The sequence below is a fragment of the Staurois parvus genome, unplaced genomic scaffold (assembly GCF_062004578.1).
Source record: "Staurois parvus isolate SC_StPar_1 unplaced genomic scaffold, SC_StPar_1.0 ptg001272l, whole genome shotgun sequence".
In the NCBI taxonomy this organism is placed as follows: domain Eukaryota; kingdom Metazoa; phylum Chordata; class Amphibia; order Anura; family Ranidae; genus Staurois; species Staurois parvus.
The window spans coordinates 69,685-95,184 of record NW_028319068.1 but is presented as its reverse complement, the minus strand read 5'-3'; the positions used below and the strand labels follow the sequence as shown (position 1 = coordinate 95,184).

At 44.9% G+C, this 25,500-nt stretch overlaps 1 protein-coding gene across 1 annotated transcript in view; it reads right to left on the bottom strand.

Moving 5' to 3' along the window:
* Nucleotides 1-25,500, bottom strand: part of SRPK3 (SRSF protein kinase 3) — a 187,258-nt gene that overhangs the window by 104,829 nt on the left and 56,929 nt on the right. The gene's annotated exons all lie outside the window — the stretch shown is intronic.

Genomic DNA, 25,500 nt, shown 5'->3' with positions numbered 1-25,500 from the left:
TCTATATTGGTTGCTACTAATGATACTGTTTTTTTCTGGTAATTCTCAGATATTGCCTCACTATTCATGCCAATACATTGCATAAAATTGATGTTAGGATGACTGGTCTCTAGTTTTCTGACATTTATCTTGGCCCTTTTTTGAATATTGGTAGCAAATCTGATCCTACTGAATTATTCACATTAGGTTTTCTAGGGTTTTTTTCTGTCAGCAAGAGGGGTGCATTCAACACAATGTTATTATTAGTACTGTTTTGTTTATTTTACCCCTCATTTCATTTGTATAACATGAAGAGAAGAATGTATTTAAAGCAGAATTTCACTATTTCAATCAACATTGACTATTGATAAAGTGGTTCCAAATGTAGTAGGTTTTTTACCTTCATGCATTTTATGCATAAAGGTAAAAAACCTTCTCTATGCAGCAGCCCCCCCCCCCAATACACACCTAAGCATCCTCTTGATCCAGCGATGTGCACTGGAGTCTCAGCTATCCCTGCACTCCCTCTTCTTAATGGCTGAAACAGCACAAGGAGCCATTGCCTCCCACTGCTGTCAATCACAGCTAGTGAGCCAATGAGGAGGGAGAGTGGGCAGGGCCAGGCCGTGGCTCCGTTGAATGGACTCCGAGCCTGCTAGGGTGCCCCCATTGCAAGTTGCTTGCTGTGGGGGCACTCAATAGGATGGAAGGGCCAGGAGAGCAGGAAGGGTACCCCAGAAGAGAAGGATCCGGGCTGCTCTGTGCAAAAGCACTGCACACAGCAGGTAAGTATAACATGTTTGTTGTTTTAAAAGAAAAAAAAATTGCCTTTACAATCACTTTAATCGCTATGCTACTAGCATTAGTGAATAGTTAGGAAAATATATCATATATACTTGTTTTAAACTTTTCTTTTTAACATTTCTCCAGTTACGTCCTGGTTTCCAGGCCTAGACAAACAATGTCATACAATCCATACAGTGAAGGAAATAAGTATTTGATCCCCTGCTGATTTTGAATGTTTGCCCACTCACAAAGAAATGATCAGTCTAAAAATTGAATGGTAGGTGTACTGTAACACCGAGAGACAGAATAGCAGCACAAAATTCAAAAGAAATGCATGTGTCAGGGCTCCCAGTAAGACCAGAGATGCGTGAACTGACACAGGGAAACGCAGGCTCAAGTATGGTATAACAATATAATTTATTAAGGGTTATACACAAACAAATATAACGCACAATATAACAAAACCAAACCTCCAACTGATAACGGAATGTACACAGATAAGAGCAGTCAGGGCTGGTGAGGTGGAGTGGTCAGGCGGGCCGGGTCAGGAATCATCGGGCAGACAAGACACAAAGGAGTAGGCAGAGCGTAGTCAGACGGGCCGGGTCAGGAACAATCAGGCAGACAAGGTACCAAAGGAGCAGGCTGGAGAGTGGTCAGGAATAGCCAAAGTCAGGACAGGCAGAGTTCATTCAGGGTCAGGATCAAGCAGAATCAGGAATCAGGCAGGAAGCAGACAGGATGCAGGTACAGGGGCTCATGGGAAACATACACCAAGGCCCTGACTCCAGGTCTGGCCATTCCTTAAATACACCTCCTGCAATCAGCCTCAGGTGATGGCCGACTGCAGGAGTGAGCTTCTGGTTGCTGAGAGCACCAGCTGGCCAGCCCTGGTACTGCAGCCCACAAGGCAGGTGAGTCCCACCACCATTGGCAAGTCCATTCCTGACAGCATGTCTAACAATTTATGCACTGATTTGCATGTTCATGAGGGAAATAAGTATTTGATCCCCTTCACAAAACATGACTTAGTACTTGGTGGCAAATCCCTTGTTGGCAATCACAGAGGTCAGACGTTTCCTGTAGTTGGCCACCAGGTTTGCACACCTCTCAGGAGGGATTTTGGCCCACTCCTCTTGGCAGATCCTCTCCAAGTCATTAAGGTCTGGTGGCTGACGTTTGGCAACTCGAACTTTCAGCTCCCTCCACAGCTTTTCAATCGGATTAAGATCTGGAGACTGGCTAGGCCATTCCAGGACCTTAATGTGCTTCTTCTTGAGCCACTCCTTTGTTGCCTTGGCCGTGTCACTGTCATGCTGGAACACCCATCCACGACCCATTTTCAATGCCCTGAGAAGTTTCTCACCCAAGATTTGACGGTACATTGCTCCGTCCATCGTCCCTTTGATGCGGTGCAGTTGTCCTGTCCCCTTGGCAGAAAAACACCCCCAAAGCAGAATGTTTCCACCGCCAAGTATTTCCAAATATCTTTTAGTTGTTTTAAAGACCAACCACTTACTCCATGTTTTCCTAAATTTTTCCATTTTATCCTCTTCAGTATGACACAACTCCTCCAACCTATAAATGTTATTTACTCTATTAACCCAGTCATTCATACTCGGTGGGTCAGGGACAAGCCAAAATTTAGGAATCAGACCCTTAGCCACGCTAACTAGATGGTAAGGTACCATGTTCTTGCGTAGTTTTGTCAAAGATTCAAATTTATACAAAAAACAACTCCACGGATCTCTTTGTATAGTAATCCCACATATTTCCTAAACATATTTTAATACTTCCTTCCAGTATTTCTTGTATCTTCGGGCATTCCCACCATACATATGCCATCGTGCCCTTTCCTCCACAACCTCTCCAACATAAAGGTGAAATTACTGCTTGTTGTTTATGTGTTTTACTCGGTGTGATATACCATCTAGCCATGCATTTATACTTCATTTCCACCGTGCTAATGTTTGTTACCTCATGTGCTAATTTAAATAAATTATTCCTCTGTTGCTTGCACAACTTTGATCCCAGCTCCCACTCTCCTTTTCCCAAGAACGGGAGGGGGGGGGTCAGTACCTTCTATATCCATAAGGATCTTGTATATCTTAGAGGTGCCCTGTTTCAGGGCTATAGTTAAATTCAGCAATTTCTCCAGCGGGTACTGATCCCTCAACATCCTCAGTGGTAGTGGAAGTGTTGGAACAAACTGAGCAAGTTGACCATACCGCTATTCATCTAAAGTGAAAAATAAATCTTTTTTTTTCCTTTAAATCAAAAAAAGTGTGCATATTCCCCTTAATATATCTTTTAAGCTTGTGTTCTGATTTTTAATCCATTTCCCATAGATTTTATTTTTCCCAGGTGGGAAATACTCCGTTCCCACCAAGGGGATCATACCCAAATTATATTTCCATCCTTTTTGTTTATGCAATCTGTCCCAAACACTAAAAATTTTCTGTCAGTGAGCTGATGTTCCCATCTAATGTGCAAAACTTGTGTGGGACCCAAACCATCTTTCCTAACTGTGTCTTACTCAACGTCTCTTCCATATTCACCAAACTTTTTCTTTGTGAATTAAATAACCAATCTATTATTCGTGAAAGTAACACTGCTTGGTAGTAACTCTTAACATTTGGCAACCCCAAACTCCTATTACCTTTTGCCCTACAAAGTGTCTTGTGCCTAATTCTCTTTTTTTTTATTGCCCAGATAAACCTACATATCATCTTCTATATAAAGGATACTGGTATATATATTGGATGCATATGGAACTTATACAAGATTTTTGGGACTAGCACCATCTTTACCAGGTTTATATGACCTATCCAGGAAGCGCCGCCTTTTGACAACCTCCCCAGTTCTCCTTTTATTTAGTTTACTAATGGAATATAGTTTGCCTGATATTTTCAGATTTGATATCTCCCCATATTGTTTTAGCAATTTCATTCAAGTTAGGCAACATTATTCTAGGGTTTACTATATAAAACAACATATTGTCAGCATATGCTGCCACTTTATGCTCCACTTGTCCAAACTTTATTCCTGTTAATTTCAATTTCTCTAGCATATCCATCATAAAATCCCAGTTATCCCTATCAAAAGCCTTTTTAGCATCTATTGACAGAAGTAAAGCTGGCAATTTTTCTCTTTTTACCTTTTGTAAGAGGAACAATGATCTCAAGCCATTATCTCTACCTTCTCTTCCAGGAATGAATCCTACCTGATCGAGGTGTATCCACTCCGGCATCAAATCTTTTAGTCTAATTGCCAACGCTTTAGCATACACTTTAGTATCAACATTTAATAAAGATATTGGCCTATAACTAGCACACTGTGTACGATCTTTCCCTTCTTTGAATATGATCATTATATGGACCTGCATTGATTCCTCTCTCATTTCCAGCCCTTCTCCTATTGCATTCATATACTGTAGCTACACATTTTGGGGACCAAAAGATCACTGCGATTTTTATAATACCCCACCGTATATTCATCCAGTCCCGGGCTCTTTCCTTTAGCTGTATTTTTTAAGGCCATATTAATTTCCTCTAGGGTAATAGGTCTCTCTAGGGCCTCTAATTTTTCTCATGTTATTCTTGGCAGTTCCACTTCCTTTAAATATTCTAGTCTCTTTTCCTTTATTTCCTCCTCTTTTTTTTCTTTTTGATTTCTGGAACTCACATCATACAGCCGACTATAATATTTTTGAAACTTATTAGCGATATACCATTTCTCCTTTATCATCCTTAAGTATTTCTATAAAATGTTTGTATTTATTTTCCCTAATTTCCTCATCAGATATTTTCCAGGTCTGTTCCCTCACTGATATCTTTCTTTTGAGACGCTATTAAATACCTTTCTCGACTCTTGTTCCATAAGATCCTTTAGTTCTGCCCTTTTAGTAATTAACTTCTGATAAACGTCTGTACCTATCTTTTTTTTATGCAACCATTCTAATTTGTGGCACTCTTCAGTCACAACCTTTATTTTTTTCCCTCATTCTTTCTGTTTTCTGCTCCCATTGAGATCCGTATTCCTCTAATATAGGCTTTATGTGCCTCCCAGACTGTGGCTGCTGATACTTCTTCCGTCTCGTTAAGCTCAAAGAATTGCCCTAAATCTTTTTTCTAGGTCGGGGTCTTGAATAAGCAAGACCCCGACCATGGTATTTTATCTTGGTCCTCACCCACCCGAAGCCTCCTTGTAATGGGAGCATGATCTGATATAGACATAACCTCTATATTGGCGCTAATCAACGACTCCAAGGCCCTGTTTTACTAATGTGCCTAGACACATTTCTGTGGGATAAAGTCTTGTTTTCAATAGAGTCCGTCTACTTTTAGATGGCAAAGACATTTACTAAAGAAAGAGTCTAACAAGTAGACTCGAAAGCAAATTTACTAACTAGGCACAATACAAGAATCAGTCTAAAACAGCAGACGTGCTAGAAGCACGTCTAACAGAACGAAAAATCACTGCAGAAATATGTTCACATTAAAATTTGCTTTCCCAAATATCTGGACTTCACTTTAAACAATATCTTACATTTCAAAAAATTCTTTCAATGGGTAAAAAAATTTTTCAGGGAATTCATGACAGTCAAGAACTAGACGCTTTTCCAACGTCTATGCAGGGAAAGAAATGAGCATCTGCAGGACACAATTTAGCCATCTGCTGTGGGCAATTTCTTTTTTGACGCTTTCTTTTTAGACGCTGTTTAATAGTAAATCTGTGTGGAGTCCTCTGCAAGACGGCACTTGATAGCGTCTACTGTGTTTAACAAACAGCACTATTTGTAGCTAGGCATATCTTTATGTATTCTAATTTGATTTCCTTAGTTCTATTGATTCTGTTTTGTTTCTTATCCTTTATAATTATTTCTGTAATGGTTTTACATATTTCAAATGTCTAGATAATATATATTTTGACAGCTGAATCTAAAAATAAAGGTTGGCTAGTAAAAAAAAAAAAAAAAAGTCCCCCCTCCTATCCATACCAAGCACTTTGGGTCTGGTATGGATCTTGAGGGGAATCCCCATACCAAAATTAAAATAAAAATGGCGTGGGGTCACCCCCAAAGCAATACCAGACCCTTATCCAAGCATGCAGCCCGGCAGGTCAGGAAAGGGGGGGGAGCGGGCATCCCCCCCCGAATCATACCAGGCCACATGCCCTCAAAATTAGGGGGTGCTTTGGGGCAGGGGGGCTCCCCCCAAAGCACCTTGTCTCCATGTTGATGGGGACAAGGGCCTCTTCCCCACAACCCTGGCCTGTGGTTGTGGGGGGTCTGCGGGTGGGGGGCTTATCAGAATCTGGAAGCCCCCTTTAACAAGGGGGCCCCCAGATCCCCTACGTGAATGAGTATGGGGTACATGGTACCGCTACTCATTCACAAAAACAAAAAGTGTAGTGTAAAAATAGACAGGACACCTTTTAAAAGTCCTTTATTAAAAGAAAACTCTAAAAGAATGTCTCCCAAAGTAGATCCAAAATCAACCACGATGTAAAGCGCCGGCGACCCGAAAAAAAAAAAGATTCCATTCTCGACGATGGCTTTCATCTCTATGCTCTGAGCTGGGTTGACAGCTCTTAAATATGTAAGGGACGGGCCCACCCGGGGACATCATCCGAGTGACCCTGAACCGTGTCACATCATTGATGTCATACTCATTCACATGGGGGGGGGGTCGGAATCTGGGAGTCCCTTGTTAAAGGGGAATTCCAGATTACGATAAACCACCCACCCGCAGACCCTCACAACCACCGGCCAGGGTTGTGGGGAAGAGGCCCTTGCCCCATCAACTTGGGGACAAGGTGCTTTGGGGGGGAGCCCCCCCAACCCAAAGCACCCCCCCGATGTTGAGGGTATGTGGCCTGGTATGGTTCCCCCCCCCCCTTTCCTGACCTGCTGGGCGGCATGCTCAGAAAAGGGTCTGGTATGGATTTTGGCGTAGAAGTTCCCCTCTAAATCCATACCAGGCCTGAAGGGATTGGTGTGGATGGGAGGGGGGACCCCACGCCTTTTTTAAATAATTTTTTTAATTGACGGAAATTCTTTTACATTCAGCTGTCAGCGGGAGCTGAAACATGAACTGCATTGGTTTTCACTACTAAACCGCTGCATTACTTGATAAAAAAACTCATGCGGTATTTTAGTAGTGACAACCATGTGTTAATGTTTCAGTTGTCAGCAGGGTTCCCCACTGACTGCTGAATGTAAAAAAATTACCGGCAATTAAAAAATACTATACAAAATGGTGTGGGGTCCCCCCTCCCATCCATACCAAGCCCTTTGTGTCTAGTATGGATCTGGAGGAGAAGCCCCACGCCAAAATAAAAAAAAATGGCGTGCCAGGCCACATGCCCTCAACATGGGGGGGTGCTTTGGGGCAGGGGGGCTCCCCCCAAAGCACCTTGTCCCCATGTTGATGGGGACATGGGCCTCTTTCCCACAACTGTGGCACCCAGATCCCGCCCCCCCCCACATGAATGAGTATGGGGTACATGGTACCGCTACTCATTTACAAAAAACAAAAAGTGTAGTGTAAAATAAGACAGGACACGGTCCTTTATTAAAAGAAAAATCTAAAAGAATGTCCTCCGAAGTAGATCCAACATCAATCATGATGTAAACCGCCGCTGACCCAAAAAAAAAAATAGTTCCGTTCCCAACGATGAGATCCAGCCATATGCTCTGAGCTGGGTTGACAGCTCTTAAATACGTAAGGGGCAGGGCCACCCAGGGACATCATTCAAGTGACCCTGCCCCATGCGACATCATTGATGTCACATGGGGTGGGGTCACATGCGTGGCCTTACGCCCCTTACGTATTTAAGAGCTGTCAACCCAGCTCAGAGCATATGGCTGGATCTCATCGTTGGGAACGGAACTATTTTTTTTTTCTTTTTTTGGGTCAGCGGCGGTTTACATCATGATTGATGTTGGATTTTCTTTTAATAAAGGACTTATCAAAGACCGTGTCTTGACTTTTTTCACACTACACTTTTTGCTTTTGGTGAATGAGTAGCAGTACCATGTACCCCATACTCATTCACATAGGGGGGGCGGGATCTGGGGGCCCCCTTGTTAAAGGGGGCTTCCAGATTCCGATAAGCCCACCGCCCGCAGACCCCTACAACCACAGGCCAGGGTTGTGGGGAAAAGGCCCTTGTCCCCATCAACATGGGGACAAGGTGCTTTGGGGGGAGCACCCCCTCGTGTTAAGGCCATGTAGCCTGGTATGGTACAGAAGGGGGTTTGCACTCTGCCCCCTTTTAGGAAGGGGTTGCCAAGCCAAGAGCTGAGAGAGAAAGAGAATAGAGAGAAAGAAAACGAGAGAAAAGGATTTGGAGGGGAGTAAAATAATGGTGTGGACTCCCCCCCAAATCCATAACAGACCCTTATCCGAGCATGCAGATACGCATTGCCTTCAAAGATTTTTTTTCCTTTGTTGACTTGCCTGCTTGGTTCACACTAGATGCAATTGAAAATTGCACTTTTGGTTGGCAATCTCACCGTGTTTTCTGTAGATTTCCCAACGAGTTATTGCGTTTTCAATTGTGTTTTGCATTGTGATTTCTATTGTAGTCTATATGTGAAATCGATACAAAATGCAGAAAGTTAGACAAGAACAATTTTTGAAATAGTGCTGCAGCAAATTGGTATGTTAAGACACTCACATTCACATTCATTTGGTCCAATATGAGGTACGATTTAAATTTTGAAATCGCACCTGAAATCACGCACCCTGGCTGGATGCGACTTGTCATGCAATTTTACATGCAAGTGACTTGCAAATTGCATGGCAAATTGCACCTGATGTACCCAGGGGCTAACACCACAGTCACATCTAAGCCAATGTGGAAATCGGGCAACTTACAGTGAAGTCATACGATTTGAACATTGGATTGGATGTGAACAGAGCCTCTAACGGACAATAGGGTGCGACTTGGCCTACAATTTGTCACATCAAAGCAGATTTTGAAGTGGTGCGACTTACACTACGGTCACAGTGAAGTCACATGATTTCAAAGTCGGGGGACATTCTGATTTAAAGTGCGATTTGCAAGACATCTGACACAGATCTCTCTGAAAATCGCTTGAAAAGTAGTGTATTCATTACTTTATAAATCGTTGTGGCTCTGACCAACTAATCTAATAGCGGCCACATTGAGTGCGACTTGGCATGTGATTTGCATGACATGCAACTTTCAAATCATATGCCAAGTCGCACCCTATTGTCCGTTGTTGGAGCGGTCACATGGGTGCATTTTCGACACTGATTTCTAAAGTAGTACATGTACTACTTTTTTGGCGATTTGCATAGATATCTGTGTCAGATGTCTTGCAAATCGCAAGGACATCAGCAACTTTACTGTAAGTTGCACGATTTCTAAATCAGCTTTGATGTGAACGGGGTGTAAGGTCTTTTTATGTTTGATTTTCGGAGTGTTTTTCCAATTTATGGGAAATCCTGCATGCTAGCAAAAGTGAATTGACATTTTCAGTATTACATGCGAGATGTGGTCATGTGACTGCATTAACTCATGCGATAATTTGGAGTGAATTGTGCCCATAGTGCCAATAAATGTTGCCATGGGGTTCACCTTCACATCCCTGTTCAATGTTCTGTTGTATGCGGCACAGGTACACTTCACTGTGGATTTCTTTCTGACTCTGATTTGTGGGGCCTGTATACCAAGGGTTAACGGTGGTGAGAAGAGGATTGGTGCTGGATAATCAGGTGCAAAAACTTTCTCTGACCATATGAATGACAGTGGTGGGTGTGGCCTTCATTGGGGGGTGGGGCCTTGTTTGGCGTGTTCCAAATACAACCTATGTTATATAAAGACCTGCAGTAGTGGGTGATTTCACCTGTTAATAGGCCAAGTTATTTTCAGCAAGTCCTTGCTTGTTGTGGTTTGGGGAGGAAGAGATATTGTGCTGAATTGCCCCAGACCCCACTCGGGCTGTGTTTTGATGTAGGCTGTAAATGTTTTGCATTTTTTTCTTCTAAAGTGTGGTTTGTGTATTATTGTACAATGATTATGTGTTTATCTTTGCATTGTAATCCTAACACGTCAATTGCTCTGCTCTTCCAAATCTGCACTTGGCTATAGTTTGCTTATTTAAACTGAAATGCAGTTTTTGGACAAACCTGATGAGAAATGTATGTGTGGGGGATTTGGGGAGGTGGGAGGCGTTTGTTATTTTGGTACTTTAGGTATTTTTATATTGATATTTTGATCTGCAGCCTGTTTTGTGGATAGATAATCCTACTAAGTGATGGTGTGTGTTAATTTTATGGCCCTGAAAATGTTGCTTGATTCATATTAACGGTTTGTTTCCTGCTGTAACCTGTGAAAGCACAGTTCATTAGAAGTAAAATCTTTAGAATGTAAGCTATTATGAGCAGGACCGTTCTATTTTAGCAACATCAATCCTGCTTTTCTTTTTTTTTCCCCACCAAGAAGTTGACTTACCTACTTGTTGCTGCTGTCCAAATAAATGTGGAATATATATTTTATCAATAAATATTTGGACTATGTATTTTTGGGGGGGTTATTTCATGTTCAAGTTCAATATACTAGCACCCCTAACACTTACATTTTCGAGCTATATAATATGCCCAAATCTAGCTTGTTAGAGCGCACATATGCAAGTATGTCCAAACTAACAAACCAAAAGCCCCCTATTGCACCACAAGATGATGTTATGTACCTTTGAAAAAGTGTTTGAACACGAAACGTGTTAGGGAGGTGCCCCTAACCACTGTGTACACACCGCAGGGACATTTTCGGGACGGCCGGTGGCCATATTGGAATTTGATGTAAGTCTGTTTTCATCCTTCTTATGCTGTCATTTTGAATAAAGACATACTACACTATTGGAGGCTTTCTCTTGGGCTCTTTATTCCCTGGGAGCCTGTTTTTTGAAGGTAGAAATTCTGAAGGACCCTCTGCACACTGGTATATACCCTTTCAAGCAGATTATGCAATAAATAGGGATATTTAGTTCACACATATTGTAATACATGCTTAAGCTGGCCAACTGCATCAAAGTAATCCCTCTATGACCAGTCCTACTCTGCTCTGCCTACGCAAATGCTACTGTGGACACAATGCTAGCATAGGGGAAAAGACACAATGGGGAGAGTTTGGATAAATGCATGCACTAGCTGTTGGGATTTGAGCACAGGTATCTCTTGTTTGTCATTTTTTGAAGGTGACACCTGTATTTCTGTGGCTTGGCTTTGTGCATGACCCCCCTGGTGGCTGTTATTGGCATTTCTGGAGGCTGGATGCTCAATTCGGATGGATAAAACCTGGTGGTTGCAGCGCTAATGACATCAATCCTCTGCAGTATTCCACATCCAGAGAACCAAGAGTAGGTCTTATATACTCCATGCGCATTAAGTTGCGCTATCTGGTTAGTGCAATGTTTATCCATTTCCACTATCACAGGAGCCACAGATTTTCTTCACTACGAATTTAATGACTATATTGCACATGTCACTTTAAATATCCCATCATACTGGGATTCAGCACTTATTTATGATATAATTGCAATTCAAAGTTTTATTAATGAGTGTGTGTTTTTAGTCACATCAGCGCTGCATATTTTACATTTATTTTTATTCTGTCTATGGGTTCTTGAGGTTCACCTGGATATGCTAGCTGCTAATTTATTATTCACCCAGCGCTCGATTATTTACATTTATTTCTGAACCAATGAATAGGTCATGTTCAATTCCTAGATACATTGAGGTACATAGCAGAGGTTCAAGGTATTCCATAGAAGTTATTGTTCTTCCTAACTATACAGGTGGCACAGACACAAGCATACACCCAGGGCCACTGTTAGATATCTTGGGGCCCCGTAAAGCATACCTGACAGCCTCCCACCGACAGAGCATACACCCAGGGCCACTGTTTTCAGTTAAAAACATGTCCAAAAATGCCTCGCAACTGCCTCGCAAACGCCTACCTGGCCCTTGAGGAGTGGCACCATAGAATTGAATGGGAGGTTTCAACTCCTCCTGACTCAACATGAGGCGCCAGTTTTGCCATGACGCAACGCTAACACTTCAGTGTGAACAGCACTGTGTGCTGCCATGTGCAGAATTTTCATAGGCGTTTGAGAAGCGTTAAAAACGCTTCCCAAACGTCTGTCTGACACCTGCTGCCAAAGCCAGTGTGAACGTAGTCTAAGAGAAGAGGAACAAAGTTGCAATGAAATATAAACAGAAGGAAAATTGTAAGTTTCAAACTTGTCAGAAGAACAGGACGCAGGTAAGATTCACTCCCTTTCCACTTAGTAGCCAAAATCTTAATTGATTGATCAATATTCCTGGCAATGACAGAACCCTGGAAATTGATCTCCATATTTTGGGAATTCACAAATGTCAAGGAGCTCACAATCTAAGGCCAGAAACTCAAGACATATACTAGGCCCAATTAACCTAAGAGTATATTTTTGGAGTGTTAGCAGAAACACACCTGGACACAGAAAGCATGCAAACTCCAGACAGGTGCAGCCATGACTGGGATTAGAATCCATGACCCAAGTGCTGTAAGTTCTGAGTACTAACAACTAAGCCACTGTAGGAGACAGAGTTTGAGCTGGAATGTAGAATAGTTACATGATTAAAGAGAATGAAGATATATAATTATATTGGGAAATTAGAACTAGACATTCAAATTATTTGAGATATAAGTGTGAAAATGTTTGACATTTGAAAATAGAATGTATGACATTCATTAGGAAATGCATTAGTTGGCCGATTTTTGGAGAAACAGCAACAAAAAAAATAATAAAAAAAAATTATAATATAGGTGTGCTTTTTATTTTAAATTATAAGTATTCTCATATGCAAACAGATAAATGCCAATGGGACAAAGCCCACGCTTGTGCGCCACCTAGTGAACATATCTGGCATTGCATCTAGAAATGCGGCCAAAGTAATTCTGTATTTACGAACAGGAAAGAGTAGACTCTTTCTAATCAGCTTGCTGGGCGCCTTTCTGAAGACTAACAGTTCTTAATTGATTGAATTGAGTCTGCCTGAATGTTCAGAGTCTGCTGGTAGACTCAATTCTTAGTAAATCAGGGCCCAATTGTCTGTTCGAACATTATATAATGCATCGCTGGTTCATGGAAGCTATGTCAAAAAATGCGTTTATAGTGAGATAATTATGGGTATATGGAAAAAGAAGGGGGTGGGGAGAGGTGAAAGCTTGGCATATGAAAATAAAAATGACTGTATAAAAGGTACTGCTAAAAGGAATATAGTAAAATCAATACGGGTATCAAATTAGGCAGCTCATAGGTTCGTAATCAAATAAACGCAATAGATGCGTAGTAACATGTATTCATAATTGAGTAAGCACAATGTATACATGGTAACAGTGAAAATTAAAAAACAAGTGTTTAAAGAAGACAATGTATATAAAAGAAATATCAATACATAACCATAAACAATGGTTAGCAAAAAAAATAAAACAGGGAGGATCCTAGTTCCAGGGACTATAAGTCATACTTGTTAGATAATGCTATGGATTTCAAGATCCTCATTGACACCATTGGGGGTCATAGAACCTAACTTGTAGATCCAGAACGTCTCTCTCTTACATAAACCCGCTAGTATTTCATTGTCAGTAAGACTGAAGACTGAAATTATTTTGATGGGATTGCAAAAAGTGCCTGGGGACACTATGCTTATCGCAACCATCTCTTATAAGTCTTCTATGCTCTCCTATGCGTTTGCGTAGAGGGCGTGGGGTTCGGCCTACATATAGGCCTGGATCTACAAGTTAGGTTCTATGACCCCCAATGGTCTCAATGAGGATCTTGAAATCCATAGCATTATCTAGCAATATGACTTATAGTCCCTGGAACTAGGATCCTCCTGGTTTTCTTTTTTTGCTAACCATTATTTACGGTTATGTACTGATATTTCTTTTATATACATTATTGTCTTCTTTTAACACTTGTTTTTTCATTTTCACTGTTACCATGTATATATTGTGCTTATTCAATTATGATTGCATGTTACTACGCATCTATTGCATTTATTTGATTACGAACATATGAGCTACCTAATTTGATACCTGTATTGATTTTACTATATTCCTTTTAGCAGTACCTTTTATACAGTCATTTTTATTTTCATATGCCAAGCTTTCACCTCTCCCCACCCCCTTCTTTGTCCATATACCCATAATTACCTCACTATAAATGCATTTTTTGACATAGCTTCCATGAACCGGCGATGTCATTTTTAACTTCGAGTTCTCCCATTTTATTATTACATTTATTCTGCTAAAGATAAAAGTATATCATGCTTTCCAATAGTGTTCTTATACATATCACTTCATTAATTGGCACCACTTTCTATAATTTGCAATTTGTACTTTTAAATTTGTATTCAGCATTGCTTTAGGACACACAGTTGGAGTCACACTGTTCACTTCAGGCTGGTCAAATTTTATTATATTTGCTACTTTGTCTCACCCAATAAAGATGCACCTTCTTTAAGGTGCTTGTCTGAGAGCATTTTCCACAGCGCCTTTTTTCCAGTTCTCAGCAGTGGAGGTCCTCTGGGGATCATCAATGAGGGCAGCCATGGCTTCAAAGAATTCACTCACTGAATTAAGTGCAGGTCTCTTTTGTTCCAGAAGACCATGTGCCCAAGACTGAGGTTCTTCAGACAAGAGAGATGATGAACCCGACCTTGACTGCTTCCAGAGAAAAGGTCCTGGGTTGCAGAGCAAAATATAGTTCACAGGCATTTTTGAAAGCTCTGAACTTACGTCAATCCCCGAGAAAACATTCAGGAGTAGGAACTCTGGGTTCCGGAGGTGGTAACACTATAGCAGGAGTGGTGGCAGGAGACTGACTGGCAGGTGCGGCTACTGGATTGGAACTGGCGGAGGAATCCTGGTCGATGGAAGTAGAGAGGGAGTGAAGACGCCCTTCTAGCTGGAAGACGCCCTTCTTACTGTAGATCCTTCACTGCTTGGGTAAGTGCTGTCATCTGTTGGCACAGGGCCTCTAGTGCAGAAGCGCCTCTTTCAGCCTCGGACCTACTGGCTGGATGATACTATCACATACCTAGTGATGGAGGCCAATGGAGAGAGGGCTCCCCTTGCGGCTAAGTTCTAAACTCCCCTGAGATTGGGACAGCGGGAGTCAGGCCCAAAAGTTGCACAGGTCGCCTGTAGGAGTGCTGGTTGGTGGTCCACTCAGAAGCACAGCTGGTGCACGGAGATAGGGCTGCAGACAGGAGGCGCTTGTGCGTGGTATGCAAGCCCTTCCGGGATTTAGGTGTTTACTGGGTAGTCGGTTCAAGCCAAGGCCAGGTACCAGGTGGGAATCAGAGCAGACGTAGCCAGATGGGAAAGCTGAGGTCATACACAGAGGAGCCAGAGAGAGAAAGTATCCGTAAGCCAGGCCGAGGTCAGATCAGGGGTAAGGCAGAGTAGACAGGTCCAGGAGCAAGCCGAGTCGGTAACTGGAGATCATGGGTCAAGTCACAGGAAAAAGGAACAGGGCACGGGGAGCTAGAGATCATCCAGCAACTAGAGAAAGTGATGAGCCTCCTTATAAAGGCCGTCTGGCACCAGACTGAGGCTGATGTGTACTTTTGTGGTCATGTAGAGTACTGGCAGAAATGCCAGATCTTCCAGTACTCCTGCCGTGGACAAGACCCTGACAGAGTGATAGCAAAATACGGATAAGCAGAGACAATATGGAGCACGATACTGGCTGGAGAGCACAATAATCTGGCAAACAGGGAGTGCAGAGACATGGCTTATATCAGGAAGTTCATGGGAGGAGCAAGGGGTTCAAGGTTCAGGATAAACAAGGTCAAGGCAGGATCATCCAAATAATTGTCAAGGGAGCTGTCCAGCATTCCAGGTGGCTCAGCAAGAAGAAACGTTGCCACTCACCCCAGAAGGACCAGGTTCGGACCCAGGCTCTGAGAGTACTCCCCTCATCACAGGACGTCCCCTGGACGTCTAAGGATCAGGCTTGTGGGCAAACCTCTGGTGGTATTCTCTTGTTAATCTAGGAGCATGAATATTTTCCTCAGGCTCCCAAGAATTCTCCTCTTGCCTATATCCTTCCCATTGGACAAGATATTTAAATTTTCCTCTAAACATCCTAGAGTCAAGAATCTTCTCCACCACATATTCTTCTTCACCCTGTACCACAACAGGTGGAGGAGGTGGAAGAATTCTTCCAGAGATAGGATTTTCATGAAAATGGTTTGAATAGCGATACGTGAAAAACAGGGTGAATCTTCATACTGTCAGGAAGTTTTAAGCGAAAAAGGTGACTGGGTTGATCTGAGCAGAAATCTGGAAAGATCCCACAAACTTTTGGCCCAACTTTGCAGATGGAACATGAACCTTCAGATTTTTGGTTGATAGCCAAACCTTGTCGCTCACATGAAAGGTAGGAAGTGATCTGCAATGTCTGTCGGCAGCCTTTTTATAACATTCCTGAGCCTCCCCCAAAGTCTCGATCAATTTTGCCTGAATCTCCTACAATGTAGTTAATCTGTTGGCAACAGCAGGAATTTTAGTTGCAATAGGGAGATCAGGAATAAAAACTGGATGATACCCCATATTGAGGAAAAAAGGACTTTGGGAGGTGGAGCTACGTTTAGCATTGTTATAGGCAAACTCTGCCGTAGGTAGATAGTCCACCCAGTCATCCTGAAGATAACTGACAAAACACCGAAGATATTGCTCCAAAGTTTGATTGGTGCTCTCAGTCTGATCATTAGACTGCGGATGAAAAGCAGAGGACAGGTTAACTGTTACCCCTAAAGCTGAACAAAAGCTTTTCCAAAATCTTGATGTAAACTGTACTCCTCTGTCAGATACCACATCATCAGGAATTCCATGTAGTTTAAAAACATCTCGAACCATCAACTCCGCAGTTTGTTCAGCAGAAGGTACCCCCTTAACAGGTATAAAATGAGCCATCTTAGTAAGACGGTTGACGACTACCAAGATAGTGGTCATTTCTTTTGAGGGAGGTAATTCGACTACAAAGTCCATAGAAATTGACCCCCAAGGTCTTGATGGAACAGGAAGTGGCTGGAGCAACCCCAAAGGAGAAGCTCGGGGTGTCTTATGACGTGCGCACGTCAGACAGGAGGCCACGTAGCATTTGATATCTTTCCTATAACTGGGCCACCAGAAGGAACGTGACAAAAGTTCATCTGTCTTTGAAATCCCAAAATGTCCTGCAAGTTTAGAGTCATGAACTAATTTGAGGGCTTCCACCCGAGCAGACTCAGGTACATAGAGATGATGTGCTTAAGTCCAAAAGCCATTCTTGTATTCAAGATTAATGTCCTTAGGAGGATCATTGAGAAGTGGGTCATTCTCATACCTCTTCTCTTCGATGGTCTTCTATATAATGGCCGCCGGCCAGAGTTACCAGAGACTTGACAAAGCGCAATATGTCGTCTTGGTAACCCTACACATGCTCCCAGCTGAAGCCAACGCCGGAAAATGCCTTCGCTTGCCATGGTGACACCACCCAAGACACCGGTACGCTGACACCACGTGATATGAAGTCGACAGGAGCGTTCTCTGATCTCAGCTCCCTTCAGAGCGGACGAGCCGTCCATTGGAGTCACACTGTTCACTTCAGGCTGGTCAAATTTTATTATATTTGCTACTTTTGTCTCATCTAATAAAGATGCACATTCATTAAGGTGCTGGTCTGAGCATTTTCCACAGCACCTATTTTTTCCGTTCTCTTCATCATGCAAATGATTAACAAGGCAGCAGTGGTGAACTCATGATTAACTGTTCACATGTTTCCACCTGGAGTGGCCTCTCTGTGCTCATTTGTATGAGTTCCCCTCCACTGCTGAGTCTGCCCTCCATGCTCTACTACAGGGTCGGCAGCCTGTGGAGGACTACATAATGGAGTTCCGTAAATGGTCAGCAGACACCGGTTGGAACGATGCAGCACTGAAGTACCAGTTCCGCCTAGGCTTGTCCGAGTCCCTCAAGGATGAGTTAGCTAGGGTGGAAGCTCCTTCCTCCTTGGAGAACGTTATCCTGCTCGCTACTCAGTTGGATTGGTTTCTACAGGAAAGACGTGCAGAGCGCACTCAGACCTTTCGGCCCGCTCGGGTTCTGCCAAAAGTTCCAGGACCAACGGCTCCTGCCCGGCTCCTCCGCAACCCATCAACACTTCGGAGGTAGAACCTATGCAAATTGGCCTTCTCCGACCTGCCCTAACTCCGGAAAAAAGGCTACGCAGACAGCAAGGCAACCTCTGTCTTTACTGTGGGGCCAGGGGCCACTTCCTGCGTAACTGCCCAGTACGACCAAGTCCAGCCAGGCCCATCCTTCGTACCTTCAGCTATTCGGGACTTTGACCACTCATGTCATTCTCCCCATGTCATTCCAGGTGGCTGGAAGGGACGTCAAGTCGCGGGCAGTCATTGACTCTGGAGCTTGTAGCGGTTTCTTAGACATTCAATTGGCCAACGACTTACACATTGTCACGTATCTGGTTGAGGAGCCTGACGTGGAGGGAAGGCGTCCTCCTACTACTCCCGCTCGGAGCCCGACAGAGGGCGCAGAGCCAGGAGTGAATCTGGAGCTGGCAGCAGGTAGCTGAAGACCCAGGAGATCCGGATGCAGGCCAGGTGTGGATGCAGGAATGTAGGTGCAGCAGCAGGCAGGTCTGGCGGCAATCAGGATGCAGACTAGGACTGGACACCGGAGCGTGGATGCAGTAGCAGGCAGGTATAGCAGTGACCAGGTGCAGGACCGTGGGTGCAGAGGCAGGCAAGTATGGCAAACGTCAGGATGCAAGCCAGATGCAGGATCGTGGGTGCAGTGGCAGGTAAGTATGGAAGCCATCAGGATGTAAGCCAGGTATAGGTGCAGGTAAGTAGATGCAGCAGAGTCAGACAAGCCGGGTCAGTATTAAGCGGGCAGATCAAGTACAAGGGAGCAGGCAAGCGGATGGTCATGGATAGCCGAGGTCGGTGCAGGCGGAGTTCTTTCTTAGTCAGGCAAATCCGAATACAGGCAACAGGATCAGGTAATATGTGCAGGAATGTTGTAGACTAGAAGGCATTGATTGTACTGTATTGCAGGCTTAAATAGCCCGCCTAGTGGTGACGTGGACTCTACTGCGCATGCGTGCCCGCACGCTCCTGCACATGTGCACTCACACCGCCGCGATCTGAAGGGACCTGTCGCACGGCGAAAGGGTCCCTGACAGTGCCCCCTCCCCAAGGGCAGCCTCCGGATGTCCAACTGGGACATCTTCTCTGGATGCCTGCGCTTGAATGCCACGATTAAATCTTTAGCGTGGATGTTGGACTTCGGTTCCCATGAGTTGTCTTCGGGTCCATAACCTTTCCATTTAATTAGATATTGGAGTTGGTTCCTCCTTTTCCTGAAGTCAACAATAGTTTCAACCTCATATTCTTCGCCATCGACGATCACTGGTTCAGGTGGCTCCAATTCCCGACCTGAGAAAGGGTTAGAGACTGCAGTTTTGAGCAATGACTCATGAAATACGAGATGGACCTTTAGTGAAACTGGTAATATGAGCTGTAAAACATTAATTCTCCTCTTTACAGGAAAAGGACCCACGAATTTGGGGCCTAACTTCTTTGAGGGACAGGTTAAACTTAGATTGGCTGTTGACAACCATACCACTTCTCCAGGTTTCAGGACCAGGTCCCCTTTCCTCTGTCGAAGAACTTTTTATTATTCAGCTGGGCTTTTGAAATTGTTTCCTGTAGCATCTTATTATTCTGCTGGCGGAATTCAAAGGTATCCTGGACTGCTGGGATAGCTGATTCGGGTACTAGATTGGAAATGAATGCAGGGTGAAATCCATAGTTCGAGAAGAAGGGAGACTGTCTTGTGGCCGAGTGTTTTGAATTATTGTAGGCAAATTGTCAGGGAGCGAGGAGCCAGACACACAAGGAGGTGCAATTAAAGGTAGGTTTATTTACACAGAAACAAGGCAAGAGTCTATGCAAGTCCGACAGCAACAGCGGATGACTTGGTAGGACAGAAGTTCCCCTGCCGAGGTAGTCTTCCAGGATAATCAAGTCGAGAACCAGTGGGAATTGTAGCCAAAGCCGGGGTCAGAAGCCATGAAGAATGGTCGCCAGAGCCGGGGTCAGAAGCCAGGAAGAATGGTCGCCAGAGCCGGGGTCAGAAGCCAGGAGGAGTCTTAGCCAAAGCCGAGTCGGTATCCAGGAGAGCAAAGAGATAACTAAACAGGAGCTTGCTTCTGTGCAACAGACAGGACACGAATGCAATGGACAGCTGCAAACAGCAGACTTAAATGTGATAAGCCGCCATCTCCTGGGAGGAGCCGCAGAGGGCTGAAAGCATAAAGGATCCCACAATGCTTTGCCGACCTAAGATGGATGCCAGCACATGGAGCAGTACAAGCCCTGAGGAAAGGTAGGACCTTGATACAAATTCCGCCAAGGGTAAAAGTGATAAACAATCATCTTAAAAGAAAGATGTGAAACATCGAATATACTGTTCCAAGGTCTGGTTGGTTCTCTCTGTCTGGCCGTTAGTCTGAGGGTGATAGGCAGAAGAGAGTGAGTCCCACTTTCAACTTCTCACAAAGAGCTTTCCAAAATGTCGAGCTGAATTGCACCCCTCGATCCGAAACGATGTTCCCTGGAGCACCATGGAGCCTCACCACCTCTTTTATAAAGACTTGGGCTGTTTCTGCTACAGATGGTACTCCTTTCATGGCAATAAAGTGGGCCATCTTGGAAAACCGATCCACTATAACAAAGATAGCTGAACATCCTTCTGAGTGTGGCAGCTCTACAATGAAATCCATCAATATCATTCTCCAAGGATGGTCAGGAACTGGTAGAGGCCTTAATAATCCCCAGGTCTTGCTCCTGTTACCCTTGTTCCGTATAAAGGTGGGACAGGAGATTACGTAGGCCTTGCAATCCTTCTCCCACTCAGGCCACCAGAACAGACGCTGTACTAAATCTAGGGTCTTGTGGACCTCGAAATGTCCTGCCAGTGGATGCTCATATGACATAGCCCTAAAACTGCCAGTCGGGTAGTTTCTGGTGCAAAGATTCTGTTTCCTGATCATAGTAACCTTTCTCTGGAGGACAGGGTTGTTCCTGGAGGGGATGGAGCCCCAAAAGATGCCTGCTGGATCTGCGAAAAAAGGTCTGGTTGTAATAGGCAGAAGTTACCTGTTGAGAGCACTGTATCAGGGGCAGGAGGATCCTTCAGGTCATCAAACATCCTAGACAGGGAATCAGATTTGATATTCTTGGAGCCTGGTCTATAGGTCATGTGGAAGCTGAATCTGGGAAAGAAGAGTGCCCACCTGGCACTAAAACCTGGGGTTTTAGATGTTTTGCCGTCTTCCGGTACTCCAGATTCTTGTGATCGGTGTAGATTAGAATGGGATGTGCTGCTCCCTCTAACAGGTACCTCCATTCCTCCAAGGCTGATTTGATGGCCAGTAATTCTCGGTCCCTTACATCATAATTCCTCTCCGCCGGGGATAATTTTCTGGAAAAGAAAGCAACAGGGTGAAGCAGGAGTTTCAGACCTTGCCGTTGGGATAGAACAGCCCCAACAGCACTCTCTGAGGCATCTACTTCTACCACAAAGGGTAGTGCTGGATCCGGGTGTCTTAATATGGGCTCTGAGGTAAAGAGTCATTTCAATGAATCCAAGCATTTTGGGCTTCCGGTGTCCAACTGAATCAGACTCCCTGTTTGGTTAATTGACTGATTGGAGCAATGATGTCTGAGAATCCCTTGATGAACCTCCTGTAAAAATTGTCGAAGCCTATGAAGCGCTGTACTCCCTGTTTATCAGATGGTGCAGGCCAGTCTAGAATGGCAGAAACTTTCTGGGGGTCCATTTTGAAGCCTTCCGTGGATATAATTAGTATAATTAATACTCTGACGCTCAAATTCACATTTCTCTGGTTTAGCGTAGAGTCCGTGTAGTCGGAGGCAACCAAGGACCTTCTGCACATGCCCTCGGTGAAGCTCGATGGATGTAGAAAAGATCAGGATGTCGTCGAGATACACAATCACGAAAATAGCTAGGAAATCCCTGAAGATGTTGTTCACTAGATGCTGGAAGGTTGAGGGAGCATTGCACAGTCCGAAGGGCATAACTAAATATTCATAGTGCCCAAACCTGGTACGGAAGGCTGTCTTCCACTCATCTCCTTCTCTGATCCTTTCAAGATTGTAGGCCCCTCTTAAGTCCAATTTAGTGAACACAGTTGCAGATCTGAGCCTCTGGAAGAGTTCTGGGACTAGTGGCAGAGGATATCTATGCTTCACCGTGATATTGTTTAATTCCCGGTAGTCCACACATGGACAGAGGGAGTGATCCTTCTTTTCTACAAAGAAGATTCCTGCACCTGCTGGCGAGGTAGAAGGGCGGATGAACCCCTTTTTGAGATTATCCTCAATGTAATCCTTTAATGCCTCCAACTCACGTTCTGATAGCGGAAAGATTCGACCAAAAGGAATCTCAGCTCCAGGTAGAAGTTCGGTCGGGCAGTTGTAGGGCCTGTGAGGTGGAAGGCTGTCTGCACCATGTTTACTGAAGACATCTAAGAAGTTGTGGTATGCTGCTGGAACCATTTGGCCTACATCAGTATCACTTTCTATGCACAACAGGGGCCTGTATGGGGCAGGACCTTGGGGAAAGCAGTGCTCATGGCAATAGGCCGACTGAAAATCCACTTCATCAGATACCCAGTTTACACTGGGGTTGTGGGCCTGCAACCAAGGGATCCCCAAGATGACTGGAAATAGTGGTGATGCGATAACATCCAGGCATAGTAGTTCCTTGTGACCAGATGGAGATATTATCACAGGGAGAGGGATCGTTTCCTGTGTGACTGCCACAGATTGTATGTTAGATCCGTCGGCCAGTTATACTGTCAGTCTCTGAGTTTTAGTTCTTAAGGGTATCTGGTGTTCCTGAGTGAAGGTTGCATCGATAAAGCTACGGCAGGCCCCAGAATCAAGGATAGCGGGTACTGGCAAGGTTCTTCCCAAAAGCTGGAATGAGATGGAGATGGTGAGATGAGCAGGATTGACAGCGGGTATTTTAGCAGGTTACGCGATTTTGCAGGGCAGTTCTGTACATAGTGGCCTGGTTCTCCAAAATAGAGGCATAGGTTGCTCTGTCAGTCGCGTTGCCGTTCCTCCGGAGTGAGTGTGGTTTGTAGCAACCCTATTTGCATGGGATCAGATCCGGCAGAATTGGGTGTGGCAAGGCTGGTTGATGCCATGCTTGTTGAAGGTGGTACCCTGGGCAGCATCCATGAGGGGCGGACTTGGCCTGCGGATCTTTCCAACCTTCGTTCCCTGAGTCGGCGGTCAATTTGGATAGCCGGATTGATAAGTTCCTTCAATGTATTAGGTACTCCGACTCGAGGTAACTCATCTTTCAGGGGTTCGGCAAGATTTAAGCGAAACTGATCATGTAGGGTAGCGTCGTTCCAACTGGTATCAGCGCTCCAGCGCCAGAACTTGGTTACATAGTCCTCAGCTGCCCTGCGACCCTGCTGGAGAGAGTGTAGTGCGGCCTCCGCAGACGCAGATCACTAGGGATCGTCATAAAGCTGTGCCATAGCTTCAAAGAACCCGCTTATGGTTCTTTGAAGCAAATGGTGGGCCCATGCTTGTGGTTCGCCCCTGGAGAAGGGAGATCACAAATCCCACCTTGGTTGCCTCTAGGGAAAAGGTGCGAGGTTGCAACGCAAAATACAGTTCACATGCGTTGCAGAAGGCCCTGAATTTGTGGCGGTCACCAAAAAATCTCTTGGGCGTAGGTACCCTAGGCTCAGGGGGCAACATCACAGTAGGGCTCACCGTGGCTCCTGGAGCGACAGTTGGAGAGGGTGTCGCTGTGGTGCTAGCAGAGGATGCAGGCGGAGATAGGGTCTGGAATCGGTCCTCCAGACAGCAGTTGTACCCCTCTTGCAGGCCCTTGATGGCTTGTGTCAGTGCCGCAATATGCTGGCAGATTTCTTCCAGAGGAGAGGCCCCTCTCTCAGGCTCCGACATGGCCTTCTGGTACTGTCACGTACCTGGTTGGGGAGCCTGATGTGGAGAGAAGGCGTCCTCTTACGACTCCCGCTCGGAGCCCGATAGTGGGAACAGAGGGTGCAGAGCCAGGAGTGGCACGAGTGCCGGGTGGATCTGGAGCTGGCGGCAGGTAGCTGAAGACCCAGGAGATCCGGATGCAGGTCAGGTGCGGATGCAGGAACGTAGGTGCAGAAGGCAGGTATGGCGGCAATCAGGATGCAAACTGGGACTGGACACCGGAGAGGGATGCAGTAGCAGGCAGGTATAGCAGTGACCAGGATGCAGGCCAGGTACAGGACCGTGGGTGCAGCGGCAGGTAAGTATAGCAAACGTCAGGATGCAAGCCAGATGCAGGATCGTCGGTACAGCGGCAGGTAAGTATGGAAGCCATCAGGATGTAAGCCAGGTATAGGTGCAGGTAAGTAGATGCAGCAGAGTCAGACAAGCCGGGCCAGTATTAAGCGGGCAGATCAAGTACAAGGGAGAAGGCAAGCGGATGGTCAGGGATAGCCGAGTTTGGTGTAGGCGGAGTTCTTTCTTAGGCAAATCCGAATACAGGCAACAGGATCAGGTAATATGTGCAGGAACGTTGTAGACCAGAAGGCATTGATTGTACTGTATTGCAGGTTTATATAGCCCGCCTAGCGGTGACGTGGATTCTACTGCAGATGTGCGCACTCCCGCACTATGTCCTAAACCAGAACAAAATTCACTTAGAAGGCAGGATGGTCTTCTGTGGCACAAGGATAAAATCTTTGTACCCAAAGAAGTGAGGTCTCAAAATTTTAAGGGCTTTCCATGACCATCAACTGGCTGGACACTTTGGAGCCTGTAAGACAATGGAACTAATCCAGCGATCCTTCTGGTGGCCCAACCTGAATCATGACTGTAGAGCTTATGGAAAGTTGTGGACAGTGTGTCTGCGGAACAAGGGAGACAAAGCCAAGGCCTGGGGGTTGTTGAGGCCCCTGCCCATTCCTGATCGTCCCTGGGAGATGGTTGCAATGGACTTCATTGTGGATTTGCCGCTCTCGGAGGGGTTTACTTAGGTTCTGGTAGTAGTGGATCGGCTATCTAAGATGGCCCACTTTTTACCAATGGTGGGTACACCATCCTCACCAGAGACTGCACTAACCTTCATCAAAGAGATAGACGATTACTGGGCATATCATTTAATCTGACACAGACCGAGCGGTGTAGTTTATGTCCAGGTTCTGGAGAGCCCTCTGCAAAGCCCTGAAGGTGGAACTCTGCTTATTGTCCACCTACCATCCCCAGAGTAATGGGCAAACGGAGCGAACAAACCAGACTTTGAAGCAATATTTACGGTGCTTCTCTGCTTTTTCTCAGGATGATTGGGCATCTCTACTCCCATTGGCAGAATTTGCCTACAACTCAGTCCATTCTGCTACAAACCAGTTTCCATTTTGGGCCAATTATGGATTCTACCCTTCCTCCATACCTGACAGCATTCCTGAAGCTTCGGTACCCACAGTACAGGACAGACTATCCATGATACAGAACAACTGTAAAGTCCTCCGAGAGTCTATACTGAAATCCCAGACTGATTATAAAAAAAACACTACGACAGGAAATGGAGAGGAAACCC